The sequence below is a fragment of the Pithys albifrons genome, chromosome 2 (assembly GCF_047495875.1).
Source record: "Pithys albifrons albifrons isolate INPA30051 chromosome 2, PitAlb_v1, whole genome shotgun sequence".
Classification (NCBI taxonomy): Eukaryota; Metazoa; Chordata; class Aves; order Passeriformes; family Thamnophilidae; genus Pithys; species Pithys albifrons.
This window is the reverse complement of record NC_092459.1, coordinates 45,056,921-45,073,309: the sequence shown is the minus strand read 5'-3', so window position 1 is coordinate 45,073,309 and position 16,389 is coordinate 45,056,921. Positions and strand designations below refer to the sequence as shown.

The window sequence follows — 16,389 nt, the reverse complement described above, 5'->3', positions numbered from 1 at the left end:
TTTAACTCTCCAAACCAGCAGCACCTGTGGAGTGACAGCTGACCCCACACACCTCCCCAAGGAATGGGGCACTGCCAGCGGCCGAGGACCGGCACGGCGGCTCTCTCTCTCCCGCCGCTTTTCCAAAGCCTCCCGCCCGACTTTCAGATTTCACATCATATCTAAGTTGGGAGGGACCCACAAGGGCCATCGCGTCCAACCCGTACTGGCCCATACGGCGATGGAACCCACAGTCCCGCTGTTATTAGCCATGCCCTAACCAGCCGAGCTAAGCTCAGGGCTAACTCACCCCACGGTCCGGCGAGGCAGCACGGCCGAGGACAGTCCCACGGCCCGGGCGGCACCGAGCGCTGCCGGGGGTGCTCGGTCGGGACCCGCCACCGCCTCCGCGGAGCCCCGTCCCGCTCACCCGCCCGCCCCGCCGTTCCCATAGCAACAGTACACACCATGGCGTCGTCGGCACGGGGACGAGGAGAAGAACGGGGCCGGCTCCGACGCGGGGCGGACCTGGGAGCGGGCCGGGGCCGGGGCTGGGCGAGAGCCTGACTCACCTAGGCCGGCCTACCCTGTCTCCGCCTGTCCCCGCGGGCGGACCGGGCAGCCCGAGGCGCACGCGCCAGCACCGGTGGGCGCCTGCGCGACGTGAGCGCCTGTGCGGGATGGAGACCCCGCATCCCATGCCAGGGTGCCCCTGGAGCCCACCCCAGGGTGCCCCCACATCCCATCCCTCGGGTGCCCCCGCATGCCAACCCAGGAGCGCCCCCACATCCCATCGCAGGGGTGCCTCCACATCCCAGGAGTGCCCCCGCCTCCCAGCCCAGGATGCCCTGCATCCCAGGAGCGCCCCCTCATCCCATCGCAGGGGTGCCCCTGCATCCCATCCCAGGGTACCACTGCATGCCAGCCCAGGGAGCCTCCACATGCCAGCCCAGGGTGCTCACGTACCCCAGGAGAGCCCCCTCATCCCATCCAAAGAGTGCCCCCGTATCCCACCCCAGGGAGCCCCTGCATCCCACCCCAGGGTGCCCCCACATCCCAGTAGTGCCCCCACATCCCATCCCAGAGGTGCTCCCACATCCCATCCCAGAGGTGCCCCTGCATCCCATCCCAGGGAGCCCCCGCATCCTATGCCAGGAGTGCCCTCGCATCCCATCCCAGGGGTACACCCACATCCCATTCGAGGGGTGCCCCTGCATCCCATCCCAGGAGTGCCCTTGCATCCCATTCCAAGAGTGCCCCCACATCCCATTCCAGAGGTGCCCCCGCATCCCATCCCAGGGAGCCCCTGCATCCCCTGCCAGGAGTGCCCTCGCATCACATCCCAGAGGTGCCCCTGCATGCCATCCCAGGGGTGTCTCCACATCCCAGGAGTGCCCCCTCATCCCATCCCAGGATGCCCCTGCTTCCCATCCCAGAGGTGCCCCCACATCCCATGCCAGGGGTACCCATCCCAGGGTGCCCCTGCATCCCATCCCAGGATGCCCTGCATCCCATCTCAGGAGTGCCCCCACATCCCACCCCAGAGAGCCCCTGCATCCCATCCCAGGGGTGCCCCCGCATCCCAGTAGTTCCCCCACATCCCATCCCAGAGGTGCCTCTGCATCCCGTCCCAGGGGTACTCCTGCATCCCATCCCAGGGTGCCTCCGCATGCCAGGGGTGCTCCCGTATCCCAGGAGTGCCCCCGCAACCCATCCTAGGGAGCCCCCGCATCCCACCCCAGGGGCAGGGACAGTGAGGGATCCTGCTGTAGTGCTGGCCCATAGGATGGTGGTTTTCTGGTGGAGGGCACTTACCCCCCGGTCAGTCCTGGCCCAGGTTTAGGGCACGGCAGCGGCTGGCAAAAGCCTGTGGTACAGTTGGCAGAAGTTACTCTGTGACCTGTTGTGGCTGCCAATTTAGGGACCCTCTAAACACAGACATGGGTCCCAGTTTAAAGAGGAGAAATTGTTTATTCTATGCAAGGTGCAAGGTGGAAATTTGTCACAAATTAAGCACTCGGATTCACAAAAATTTACTGAATGACAGAGTCAATTAGAATCATAGAATCGCTCAGATTAGAAAAGACCTCTGAGACCATCAAGTCCAGCCCTTGATCCACTACCACCACAGTTACTAGACCATGGCACTAAGTGCCACATCCAGTCTTGTCTTAAAAACAAGGGACAGAGAATCCACCACTTCTCTGGTTGGAAAAGACCTCTAAGATGATCGAGTCTGACCTATGACCTAACACCACCGCAACAACTGGACAATGGCACTAATTGCCACGTTCATGGTGGTCTCAGTCTCCCACTGCTGTGAACTGGCACTGAACCCTTGCATTATAAAGGGCATAGTACCTGTGGCCAGCCAGGTGCCAAAAGACACAGCAGGAGACAATAGACACACAAGTGACATGGAAGGAGATCAACACAAGAAGATCTCGGACTATTTGATAAAAGCCCAGATGGTCCTTTGTTCAGGGTCCCTCCTTTGAAACTATGAGGACTGACAGGGCAAGACTGTTTTCACAACCCCTCTCTCATTCTCTTAACTCTCTGGGCCAATTGTTAACTATTTCTGACTTTTGAGGTGTCAGCATCATTGTGATACCTTCTCTCTGAGCTCAGATTTACATGTTGGAAACAGAGACATTGAAAGTCTTCCACAGTAAAAACCAGGGGTCCCAGTCATGGTGTAGCAGCAGCCACAAACCCCCATCCCACCCCTGGGCCATTCTGTTCAGGCACTGAGGGTCAGATTGCTCACCTCAGCAGCTCCCTGCCAGGGCAGAAGTGCTGTTGCATCTCCTGCTTGCCTCCTGTTCTCTGGAAGGCCAAAAGACAGACATTTTCATATCATCTATAGCAGAGCTTTGCACGAACATGTCCCACAGGCCAGATAGCTTTGTTGGAGTGGTACAAAGGGGTCATTTGCAGTGACTCTGCCAAGCTGCCTCCTGGCAGGTCCCACCAGAAATGCATCCACCTCCAGGTTGTTGTGGTCCTGTCAGCCAGGTGCAGCAGACATCCGCCAAACAGCTCCCTCGCATGCCTCCTGCTATTGCGATGGGAAATGTGGTCATGGCTCGTATCAGAAAATCTCCAGACATGTTACAACAACAAAGACAGGCCTTTTGTGGCAAGCGGGTTGTTCGTGACTGACAAGGACAATCTTTGTTTGCTATCTGTGAACGCGTTTTCAAATTTATCTAAAAACTGCTGTAGAAGGGTAGTTATTACCTCTATGAATAATAGAAAACCACAAAAAATATAGGTCCATCTAACCAAGCTTCTTCTTTGTTCCTTTATTATATGCTTCAGATATATCTGAAAGCACTCTCCAAAAAAATGCATGCTGTAATATATTTTTATGTAAACATATATATATATATCTCACTGACATGAAGTTCCTTTAACAAATGGCTTGCTAACATAACTTTTACTTTCTCATGTTTGTTAGACAAGAACCCCGTGGATATTTTAAATTTAATTTGTCTTTCTGATTATCATTATAAGCCTTGTTATGCCCCTCTCTTCTAGAAAAATACCCTCTTCCTGTTCTTTTTTTCATTCTGACAGGCATTATGATAGCAGTAAAAAGATCTTCATGTGTAACCCTACCTGTATTACATAACACATGCCATTATTTCTGCTAGCTTCTACATTATCTCTAATTATTACACAACTAGTCCTCTTTCTTCTGCAGCCAAGTTGAATACCTCAGAAGTAATGAAAACCTTGTTATTACTGTACTTGCTTTTCTTTGTATATTCTTCCTTAAAAGCCAAAAGAATCTCTCTGTGTGCACCTGCATCCATGCTATTTTCAGATCATTCACAGTTATCTCGTATTCTGTTACTTTCTTCTGAACCTTTCTTTTATTAAAATAATGCAAGGGAAGTTTCAAAGGAAAGTGTGTAGATCTGTTTCCTGGTAAAGCCAGTTTGAATCTCTTTTTGCTGTTATCATCTCATCATTCTTTAGTCAATTTTTAAATCCTCCAGGTTAAACCCACTAAGCCTTCTTTCTTAGCTTCTTCTTTAATTCTTTTCATATGCACATTATTTCTCCTCTGTCTATTTTCTAGATCATCAAATTGAAGAGTTAAATTGTATTCATTTTCTGAGCTTTGGCAATTATAGCAAATATTTCTTTAGTGATCTCTCTGCTATGTCTCAACTGTTACAACTTTCTCACTTAAATCCCTTCTCTCATCTGCTTTTTATTGAATGAACTCTCTCAGCACCTATTTTAAATGCAGGGACATAATTAAATCTTGTTTGCAATAACAGTGTTTTAGGATGGAAGAATCATCCAAACATATAAACTGACTTGGTCTAGGCAAGCTAGTATTTGCTCAACAGATTACTGAGGTGAAAGGAATGTATTCTGAGCATTTCTGCCTAACTAATGAAAAATGACAAAGTATTCAATTATGTCATATTTATTATTCTTTTTTTTAAATTTGAAAAACGTGAAAGGGATTTTGTGCTGGTATCCAATCTCAAGTTTCAGTTCTGCTAACTTAAATCTGTCTAGAGATGAATCTTACCTGAGTATCCAAACATACAAGATCTGTATTTCAATGCAATTCAGAACAGTGTTAGGCACTTTGCCTGCTGAGCGTTCATTGATTACACTTGCTGCTTCTAGTTGCTGCTGTCCCCATTCTCCCGTATTTCTATCCTCTTTTCCAAAACAAAACAACAGTACCACGCCCAAACTGGACAAAAATCTTCCCATCATATTCAACTTTGCATGGACCTTCTGGTATGTGCTGTTAAATAAGCTCTGTGTTTTGTACCACTTGTAGCTCGTTACAAAGGCAGGTGGAGCAGTTCATTTTACAGCAGTTAGCAACGAGCCCTATGCTAGGTGGCCTAAAATGTTTTATTCAAGTTTATGAAGATCTCCATTATATAAAGCAGTGAAATCTGCCACTGGAAAGAGTGCTGGGCATATGATGAGATGACTAGCTGGTGGATAAGGGGAGAATGATGTACAGTGTTTATCTGAAGTAAGGCTTTTGACTGTCTCCCATTACACCCTGACAGACAAACTGTTAGGTATGGGCTATTAGAGTGGATATGGAATTGCGCTGAAGTTTGACAGAACTGCAGAGCTCAAAGGGTTGAACTCGGCAGCAGAAAATGCAGCTGGGGACCAGCCATCAGTGTGCAGCCTCAGCAAGTTTGTTGATGGTGTAAAACTGAGAGGAGCAACTGGTACACCACATGGTTGTGCTTCCATTCAGAGGGGCCTGGCCAGACTGGAGAACTGGGCCAATAGGGATCTCAAGAAGTTCAAAAAATGGAAGTATGAACTCCTGCACCTAGGGAAGAATAACCCCATGCACCAACATGTGCTGGGGGCCAACTTGGTTGGAAAGGAGCTTGCCAGAAAAGAACCTGGGGGTCTCAGCTGATGCTAAGGTGAATGTGAGCCAGCAATGTGCCCTTGCTGAACAGGTGGCCAACAGCCTGTTGGGCTGCATTAGGAAGAGCATTGCCAGAAGGTAGGAAGTGATCCTTTTCTTGTGCTGATGAGACCACAACTGCAGTGCTGGGCCCAGTCATGTGCTTCCCAGTACAACATGGGGACTAAGGGACAGGAGCATCTTTTGTACGAGGAAAGGTTGAGAGAGCTGGGGCTGTTCAGCCTGGAGAAGAGAAGGCTCTGGTGGAATCTTAGCAGTATCAGTGTTTAAATACCTGAAGGAAGAGTCCAAAGAAGATGGAGACAGACTGCTTGGTGGTGTCCAGTGAAATGACAAGAGGAAGAAGGCACAAATTGAAATACAGGAAACTCCATTTAGATATAAAAATGAATTTCTATGATAAGGGTGGTCAAGTACTACAACAAGTTGCTCTTAGAAGTTGTATGGTTTCCATCTTTGGAGGTATTAAGTATCTGATTGAAAAAATCCACAAGTGATCTGCTCTAGTTGGCTGCATTGAACAAGGGGGTTGGACTAGATGATCTCCAGAAGTTACTTCAAACCTTATTTATTCTGTAATAGATGTAATTTTTAAAATTTCCCTAAAATCTTATTCAGATTTGGCTAAAATGTTAGATTTTGGAAATTGCTGTGATCAATCTCTAGCTTGCATTGTTTAGTGTGGTTTGGTCACTGCATCCTGCAAGCTCTGCACCTTACCTGTTCTCTGACCAGCACTCAATTCCTTCCATGCTCACTGTTCAGTCCCTCCAGCAAAAAGCTGAGATTTTTCCAGTGAGGTTACTCTGTCTTCCCAAGTGAAATACCCTTCAGCTGGTATGTTTGTGCTGACACACGGCATTCAAGGAGTTCTTGTATCAACTAAGCATTGTGAGCGATCTACCAGCTGCATACCCACTATGCAATTGTCCCTACTACAATGACTGCTTTCATTGATATCCTGATATTTCTGCTGCCTCTGCCAGTGTCTGGAAATCCCTGGCTTGTTAGAGAAATATCTGCTTCTCTTCTAGTCTGCCTTTTGATGCAACCAGATGGACAGGACTCCACAACTTTGGTTCTTCGCAGTTTAAGACTCAAATTTCTACAGCCAGAGTTGGAGGGGATATTGGGGAAATAGCTTTTTTTCAAGAACAAACATATTTGGAGAAAATATGAAGATCATGGAAGTTGCAGTCCAATGTAAAGCCTAAAAGCCAAGATAAGAAACAGTACTGGATGAAGAAGAAGAAAGGACATTTTTTTTCTCACAAGACACAACCTTCAATCTAATGGTCCAAGGTGTTTCTTTTATGAGATTTCTGTTGTGCACAACTTACGATGGCTGTGCATTAATTATGGAGCATATTGAGGTCGGACACTGCACTTACTATTCACAGAAGCCTATGGGGAAGAATACCAAGGACTGGCTAAACTGGAAGAGATTTTTCGGAACAGAGATGTGGATAAAGTCAAAACTGTTGATATATGGAACTGCTAAGGGAGCTTGCTGAACGCACATAGCTAATTGAGGAAGGGGATTCACTGAATAGAGCTGGTGCATTAACATGGTGATCTTACTTACTTTCTTAAGGTATCTACATCAGCATTCGTTGCCTTTCCTCCTACCAGATTCTCATGGCAATTTTATCTATCAGCTGCTTGGAGGGAATATTAAGAGTACTGAAATGTTAGCGTTCGGCAAAAGTTCAAAAAGTCATAGTATCATAAAATGGCTTGGATTAGAAGGGACCTTAAAGATCATCTAGTTCAATTCTCCTGCCATTGGCAGGGACACCTTTCACTAGACCAACTTGCTCAATGCTTCATCCAGTCTGGCCTTGAACACTTCCAGGGATGGGGCATCCACAGCTTCTCTAGGCAACCTGTTCCAGTGTCCTGCTACCCTCACAGTGAACTATTTCTTCCTAATATCTAATCTAAACCTGTTCTATTTCAGTTTGAAGCCTTCTTCCCTTGTCCAATCACTACATGGACTTCTTAGAAGTCCCTCTCCAGCTCTCTTGCAGCCCCCTTGAGATACTGGAAAGTGCTCTAAGGTCTGCCTGGAGCTTGCTCTTCTCCAGGCTGAATAACCCCAACTCTCTCAGCCTGTCTTCATGTATACAGGCTGCCTGCAGACCACAGGTGCTACATGTCCATCACATGTCAAACTCATTGTTTGGAACTCACCTTACGCCTGTGATTGTACAGCAGTTCAGCAGGATCCATGCATATATATTTGTCTCTAAGCTCTACATGTTTTCCATTTATCTATATTCTATATATATTACAGCTTTCTAAGGAATGCACTTGTTTCTTATATCTGGAAATGTCATGGAAAAAACCCAAAGCACTGCCACTTACTCTATGTTGAATTCAGGAAACCGGATGAAACTCCATTCAAATGGAGGGACCCTGTGACACTTTGCATGTTTTTTTGCAAGAGACTGCTGAATTTTGTGGGTTGGTAGATATGTCTGTTGGGTTTTTTCCACTTACAGTGTTTTTGTTTTTGCAAACATCTTTCCGACCAGAGCTGCCTTGTCTCTGTTCCAGAGTTAGCTTTTTAACTCTATTAATGACAACAATATAGTTGGAAAAGAAATCATGGGCTTTCTCATGAACAACATTGATATAAAATACTGTCTAGAGAGATCACCAGGGAGAAGCACTGCTTTCATTTATGTATTCAAAACAAGATAGAACCAAGTTGGACATAAACCTTATTTACTCTTCCACCACAATCAGCAAAGTCCATTGTATCAGGTTCATCTTTTATTTCCAATATATTACCCAGCATAAAAAGACCATGCAGCAGGAAGTACTTCATTTTGTGTAGCTCACTGGAGTCTGAGCACCTCAAACAATGCCACAATGTCTAGATTGGTGCAGCTTTCCAGAAAGCTGGCACCACCTATTTTCCCACCATCTCCTCTTTAGGCAGCTCTTAACTAAGGGTGAATGTGCTGGGATAACACCAACTTAACATTCAACCCAAAATTTTCTCAATCCAGTGTTTAACGGTATGTCTCAAAACTACCATTTGTTCTTGTTGTTTGGCAAATACTTACTGTAAATAGTCAGCTACTATTCATTGTTTCTATGTCCCACTTGTCCACAGTGCCCAATATTTTAAGCTCTTCTTTGGATATGAAAGAATCCTTTCATCTGCCCTAAATGAACAAGAGAGCTCCCCTGTTTGATACAGTCTAGGTTTCAAGCCATGAGAAGTCTGCAAAAACATAGCAAAATAGATTATTGCATAAAATAGAAGAATTTTTTTTTTAATTTGACCCAATATTTACACAGATTTTGTGATGGGACATTGTACCTCACAATACACAATGGCAGCTTCATGACATGTTGTAAAGAATTACCAGAAGGCAATGTACCAAAAGCAGCACAAGGTATTCTGGATCATCTTCCAACAATGCCAGACTTTTTGCTGATAAAAACCTGATGATTGGAGGACACACTGCATCTTTAAAAAACAGCCAAATGTGAACACATCCTGCCAAAACAGATATATCAATAGCACCTGCCAGCAGAACTTCTGCCAGTAAAACTTTCTAGTTCAAACAAATCCAGCAACAGCAACAACAGTGGTTACACAGCCTCGAGATGCCTCATGAACAGAGATCCTGGTGGCTGCTTGCACAGTGGCAGCAGCGCAAGAGGTGAGGGGAGAACCCAAATGCCCTACTCCTCCACCACCCAGGCCATGTACATCATAACCTGTATCTCCTGTTCAGTAGCCTCCTGTTGCCAGCCTTGTTTGAGCAAGGCAGTTCTATGGTTGAAGTTCTGCTGGCATGAAGTCTTGCTATTCAGTGGTTGATCTACAGAAGATTTCTTCTTCAGTTCTTTTACACTGGCATTACACAGTGCTTCTCTCTAGGCTGCAGCACAGCTGTTCATCTTTGCTTACTCCCCCCCTGCAGCCCTCTCTTTGCAGTACTGTGACAATGCTGTAAACCCAGCTTCCAGTAGGTCATTTTCTGCTAAATGATAACAAGAGGCCACCTACACTCTGCTGAAAAAAAACCCCAAGATCTCTTTCAATCTTCTCAGATTCGTCAGCAGCACAAATGTAAGGTTAGACACAGGTGAGACAGATACAAGCTTCGTTTTGGCTGCTGCAAGTGGAAATTTTCTTTAAAAAATTTGACAGAACATCATGTACTTCAGTGACAATCACTTTGCAAATATTGTAACGCTTTTGCAGAGAAAAAAGAAATACCACTGATAATTATTGAACCATGCACCAGTACAGGCTGGGGGTCAATCTGCTGGAAAGGAGTGCTGCAGAGAAGGACCTAGGGTTCCTGATGTACAACAAACTGTCCACAAGCCAGCAGTGTGCCCTTGTGGCCGAAAAGGCCAATGGAATCTTGGAATGCATTAGAAAGAGCATTGCCAGCAGGTTAAGGAAGGTGATCCTACTCTACTCAGCCCTCATGAGGCCACATTTGGAGAACTGTGTGCAGTTCTGAGCTCCACAATAGAAGAGAGACATGGAGCTCCTGTAGCAGGTTCAGTGGAAGAATAAAAAGGTGATTAAGAGACTGGAACACCTCTCCTATGGGTATAGGCCAAGGGAACTGAGCCTGTTCAGCCTCAAGAAGAGATGACTGAGAGGGGACCTCATCAATGCATAAAAGTATCTGAAGGAAGGGTGCCAAGAGGATGGACCCAGGCTCTTCTTGGTGGTGCCAATCAATAGGACAAGAGGCAGGGGCAGAAACTGGTGCACAGGAAGTTCCATCTGAACATGAGGAAGAACTTCAGGTGACTGAGCACTGTAACAGGTTGCCTAGAGAGGTTGTACAGTATCTTCCTCACTGGAGAACTCCAGAGAGCCCTGGACACAATCCTGTGCTTTGTGCTCTAGGATGCTCCTGCTTGAGGAGGGTGGTCAGACCAGATGACCCACTGTGGTCCCTTCCAACATGACCCATTCTGTGATTCTGTGAAAGATTTTCATTCATTTTGCTGACACTGAACTTTCCAATTGGAAGAAAAAGATAAGAAGTAGGGAAGGGCTAAGAAGGTCATGAATCAAGGCCCAGTATTTTCTGAAAAGAAGAATGGTATGGCTGCACAAATTGGAAAAATGAGGAAATTTGGTATTTCGAACCCACAGAGAAAAGGAATTCATGTAGAATGTCATCTCAAGCATAGGGATCATCTTCTCTAGGGAAGATGTGATTTGCAGGAATAGTAGGAAAAAGTGAAAAGAAATTAACTATAGACCTATGGCTAAAGGGTAAAGTTGACTGCTAGGGCAAAATAACTTAAAATAATTATTTTAACTTCAAGAGTCAAATGCTTAGAAATAATCAAAGTGACCAGTACATCATGAGTACAATTCTCACACTCCAAATTTTTATAGCTGTAAAGAGATATGTACACAAATTCTTATTCTATTATTTTAAGTACAAGTTATTAAATTTTTGGTAATTTCAGATATGAAATAGTTCCAATTTTTGAAGATAAGAATTTGGAAAATTTATATTCACTGGGATCTAAAATGTAATTTCCACAGAACTGAATTGTATTTCCTGTAAATATGAAATTGGAGAATTCAGTTCCTACTATTGTGATGCCTGAGTTTGAGTGGTATTTTACAAAGAGTTCCTCAAGGATACATCTCCAGTTATATTTTTATTCATTACCTTAAAATATGAAGATGGAGGTTGTTAATGAAATTTGCCGATGACATGGAAGTGGGAGACATCATTGATAAGGAAAGGGATGTCAATACTATACAGGAAGATCTGAATAACCTTGAGAACTGAAGTAATAGAAATGGAGTGAAACTTAATGGTGCAAATTGCAAGTTTGTGCCCTTCTGTACTAAAACACATTTCTGTCATAAGCTGCAAGATCATCAGTTCAGGAACAGAAATATGAAAGTTCTGCCTGGAAGTGCAAGTTAACCACTGACTACAAATGTTAAGGGGATGTGAAAAAGGCAAATTTGATCCTTGGGTCTACTGGGTGAGATGTTTCAGTAGACAGTGCGAGTGAGTGTCTGGAGCAGGCAGTGCTGAGAGCTCCTCGGTAGCTCACTATCATCCAAAGCATCCAGATTCAGTGGAGAGGGCCTGAGACTGGGATGAGTGCAGAGAAAACTTGGTGAGACTGATCAAGGGACAAGTCTGTCTTGGTGTAAGGCTACAGTGGCACAACTTGTTTATTCTGCCAAAGAAAAGGGTAAGAGGCTCTATTCATATCATCTCTTTAAAGAAGATAAAGAGCAATTTATGCTAAAAGGCAATGTTGATTCAGGAACAAATGAGCATTATCTAACCTGGAAAAATTAGAATGCAATTTTTTTAAAGGTTTAAACCCACTGGAGAAGTAAGATTCTGACACAGCCTCACAGGAAGACCAGAGGAGTTAAAAAACCAAATATCTTAAGAGCTGTATTAAAGTTGTAAAATATAATGGGTTGAAGTAGTTGCCAGAAATAGTTGGAGCTGAGATCCAGTTGTCCCACTCAGTATTCCTCTGAAAAACTTGGAAGTTATTTAGTAGCCATTCATAAAAAAAAACCAAAAGTAAACAGTCTTCATTTCTAAATGAGCTCTGCATTAGCATGAATTAGATAATTTTTTGATTGGTGAGCCATTTCATTGTTTTTCCTGGTAATAAGAATAGCAGTACCACTACCAAGGACGTGAATACCTGTGGAATTTTACACTCCCAGCTGCAGAACTAAAACAAACAAATATTATTTCTCCATCAAAAAACACTAAAGTTATTAGAGTATTATTTTTCCCTGTAGATTGTTTGCAGGCCGGTCACCTGTCTTAGTCAAAGAGAAAAGCTCAGGAGAAATGCAGCATAGCACTTGGAGCCTTGAGAATAAAACAACTGGTTTTGCTCTGTGTATGTGTGTCTTTGTGTTTTCTCTGTTATGTTTTGTTGTGCAACAGCAATAATCTCTATTGCTTTGTAGTATACTCACGATAAATGGCTTTTTAGATTGATTATATGCCTCAACTTTGCTTTGGCTATTAATCAATCTCAGCAGCTGTTTATTGCTTTGTACATTACAAAGCAATAAAGATTATCCTTTAAAGAGCTGTTAATGCCTCATGGAAAAGTTTGAAAACCATTATTTTTAGAAATAGGACTGCTGATATATAATTTTCTGGCTTTTCTTTCTTTCTTCCATGTTATTTTAAGAGAGCTCAGTGCTGGTGAAACACACAACCAAGTGTCTACCCTCTCTCTTGCTTCTCTGAATTCCTTTCTGTTGCATCACGTTTCTTCCCTAAACTGCTGAACACGGTGACTCATTGCTGACAGTGTTTTGTGTCACCCTCCAGATTCATGTGAATTTAGATATGGATTCTACATGCAAAGGTACTATCCCCAGAACATCCCAGTATCAATACTATCCCTGTTGTTCCTCAAAGGTTTTGTTGCTGGGTTTGGGTTTTGGTTTTTTTTTTAATCAAGTAATAGTTTAAGGGTTTGCCTGAAAAATGAACCAGTAAAAATTTAACAATATATTTATGAATGCAAAGCTTTCTGTGTGGACACTTCTTTTCCATGATAAATAAACTAAGTAAAAAGTCATTCTTTGTTATTTTGGAACAAAAACTTTCCTGTGGGGATTGATATTTTCCTACTTGTAGAATTACATGGGAAGAAAACCCACTTTCATTTCTGGCAGCAGTTGCAGCTCAAATATTCATGCATACTTGAGTGACACTTGTGTGACCTTGTCACTGTTGCAGATGTACTTGCTTCATTTCTGTGCCAAGCCCACCTCCTTTTGCAACCCTGCTGGCCTGCTCAGCACCACCTATGAAGAAAGTCTGGGCTGCTCTGAATTTTTGCAGCTGCTGTTTTTCATCACTTCTTGTGTTCCACAATGTGCCCCTGAGCACAGAAAGGAAGCACTGGGTGAAAGAATTATTTTTGCTTCTGTCCTTGTTCCTATGCCCAGCAGACTGCAATCTGTCCCATCCTTTCTGTTTTAGTACACAGGAGATTTATTGCCAATGTTAAACCAACAGCTTAGGTTTTGCAAGCTTTTCTGTGGTCATCTGTCAGTGCAGTCTTCAGTCATGGTGTACGGAAAACCATTCTCATGGTGAGAAGCTGTTAAATTCAGTTACCTACTTTCTCTACTTAGAGTACCAGCAGAAGTCCAGGGTGTGAGCAAAATTTTATAATCATTACCCTTTCCTTCAAAATTTGACTGTTATCTGCTCATTCTTATCACAAATACTAAGACCACTAATCAGCCATTGGGCGATGCTCAGCTTGCTTCCACTCTCATTGTCATTAGTAATAAAAGTGCAGGAAATACCTGGAAATAAGTAGAAATACCTCACATAATAGCAGTGCAACCTAGAACATTGTCTGGATTTCAGCTGGGATAGAGTTAATTTTTTTCCTAGTAACTTGTACAGTGAAGTGTTTTGGCTTTAGGATGAGAATAATGTTGATAACACAGGGATGTTTTAGTTGTTGCTGGGCAGTGTTTACACTAAGTCAAGGAAGGCCTTTTCAGTTTCTCATACCATCCCAGCAGCAAGAAGGCTGGAGGGCACAAGAAGTTGAGAGGAGACACCACCAGGACAGGTGACCCAAACTGGCCAAAAGGGCATTCCATACCATATGGTGTCATGCTCAGTGTATAAACCAGGGGGAAAGCTGACTGGGGGCAGCTGCTCAAGAACTGGCTGGGCATCAGTCAGTGGGTGGTGATTTCACTGTGGATCACTTGTTTTGCATATTATAATTCTACCTTTTTTATTTTGCTTTTTTCCTGTTCATTACTGTGAACATGTCTTTATCTCAGTCCATGAATTTCCTTTTATTACCCAATTCTCTCCACCATCCTGCTGGGGTGGGGAAAAGCAAGCACATGGCTCTATGGTATTTAGTTGCCTACCAGGTTAAACTATGACAAATATGCAAAAGCAAAGAAGAGAACAGAAAACACATACACAATGGTAAAATTAATTTGGTGATAGAACACTTACCTGAGGAAATATGTAATAAAAAGGAAACACAGTGAAGAGTAAATAAGTGTGAAAGGGTGTATGGAATCCCTCTTCTTTCTTTTTCCTTTTAATTGACATCTATCCTAAGGATTTTTAAATCATAAAAATATTCCTGTAGGATACAATTTCATCTGTTGTTAGTAGGTGAATGCAGCCCATTCATGTCATGAGTCTTCAGTTTTGTAAAATTACTTACAGAATTGGATCCTGCAGACTGACACATGTGAGAGGAAAAGACTCACTCATCTAAGAACAGCTATTTTTAATAGGTATATCAAATGGAATGGATAAATAAAGTAGGTAACATGCCATGATGAATTTCCCTAGTGAACCTCATGTACAACATCTAGAGAACTTACTGTAGGCAGAGGGTATATAGTGGAAAATTACTTATCTTTTGAGACATCAGCTGCCATCATCCCTTTTTCTGAGGAGAAGATGTGGAGTACAGGCAGTGCAAATAATTGCTCTTAAATGATACAAAAATTTCCATTCAGCAAGGCTCAATAGAATCAGAAAGGCCAGCACTGCAACATGCAACAAAATGTCAATGGTGCACAAACCCCCATCGTGAAAATAGCCCCTTTGTAGATTTAGTAACATTTTTGAGACACGTAAGTCTAAATACGCTGGAAGTAGAGTAAGTATAAGTTGCTAAAACCAACACTATAATATGGTCTAATTTACTTTAATTTCCACAGTACGAATGCTTAAAAAGTCTATCTCTTATTTTCAAAGCTGAGGTTATGTTTCTGATGATAAGCCACGGACACAGATATTTAGTTTTCATAATGCAAAGTAGCGTGGCTGTGGCACTGTTGGCTGCTGCAGCATCACGCAGCCTTGTCCAGGCAGGATGTACTGAGGAATCAGATTAGGCTTCACAAAGATCTGCACAGATGCATTTTCTTTTGCTATTCCCATGGTGGTTATGAATTTCTGTTTCTTTACTGCAAAAATCAAGCAGGCTTCTTGGCATCAGATGACAGAACCTTATTTGCACTACATCACTAATTTAAAAGTGATCAAGTCCTTCACGCATTAAAAGGATTTGGCACAGATTCAAGCAATGAAAATTTGTCCAAGATGTTTAATCTCTGTCAGGTACAGGTCAGTCAGTAACAAGACTATCATTAAGTGTACTCCAGAGCCATGCTACATGAATGACCTTTACAGTTTAGCATATGTTTAAACATAATCAACAGACAGGAAATAAGACAATCACACCCTAAGGGGTCTTACAGCTGCTGGTACCTTCAGTCCAATGCTGTCATAATTTTGAATGGTAGGAAAGACAGACTGTGAGAAGGAGATGAAACTAAAGGTACAAGCAACAGCTTGCTGAGGGGAGGGGTTTAAAAGATCCAGTATTTCTTTAATTGTCTTTTTGATCACACCTCTTTTTCAGGCAGTTCTTTCCTACCTTTCAATTCTTCACTTACTGCTTCTGGAGCAAGCACAAACAAGGAGCTTTGTTCAGTAAGCTTTCAAATACTTTCTAACACTCTCCAGCTGTGATACAAGAATAACATAGTATTGTAAATGTAAGAAGCAAATAAGGATCTTTTATTGTACTGCTGCAACCCTAAGACTACAAATATGTGTCAAAAGATGACATACTGCCAAGCTAAATCTGGCCTGTTGTGTTTTATGTAGTATATTGACTAACAAGTCTCCTCCTTCCTTAGGTTTCTGATCATCTTTAAGGGGTTGTATTCAACAACAATTGTTATCTGGGATGGAGCATCATTTTACCAGTGTGTTTATACATCATCTCACACTATGAAGACCTGGCCATGACTGGATCCCAGGGTGTTATCAGTTTGCAAATGATAGAGGAACCAAACAAATGAAGCTGAACTACAGTAAGGATGTATGGTCACTAAAAGAAAAGGTTCTAATTTTGCAATTTTTAGAAAACAGTTGTTGAAAACTTCT

The 16,389-nt window shown here is 43.4% G+C and overlaps 1 protein-coding gene across 6 annotated transcripts in view; it reads right to left on the bottom strand.

Moving 5' to 3' along the window:
- The window catches only part of ARMC2 (armadillo repeat containing 2), a 69,368-nt gene extending 68,797 nt beyond the window's left edge, over positions 1–571 (bottom strand). For 5 of the 6 annotated variants that reach the window (XM_071548863.1, XM_071548867.1, XM_071548866.1 and 2 more), the window contains exon 1: positions 447–571. The gene's annotated coding sequence lies outside the window, so the exon portion shown is untranslated. Of the gene's footprint in view, positions 1–289; positions 378–446 lie in introns of those variants that run through there. The other variant, XM_071548864.1, reaches the window with a different exon arrangement.
- Between the last annotated feature and the right edge of the window lie 15,818 nt (positions 572–16,389).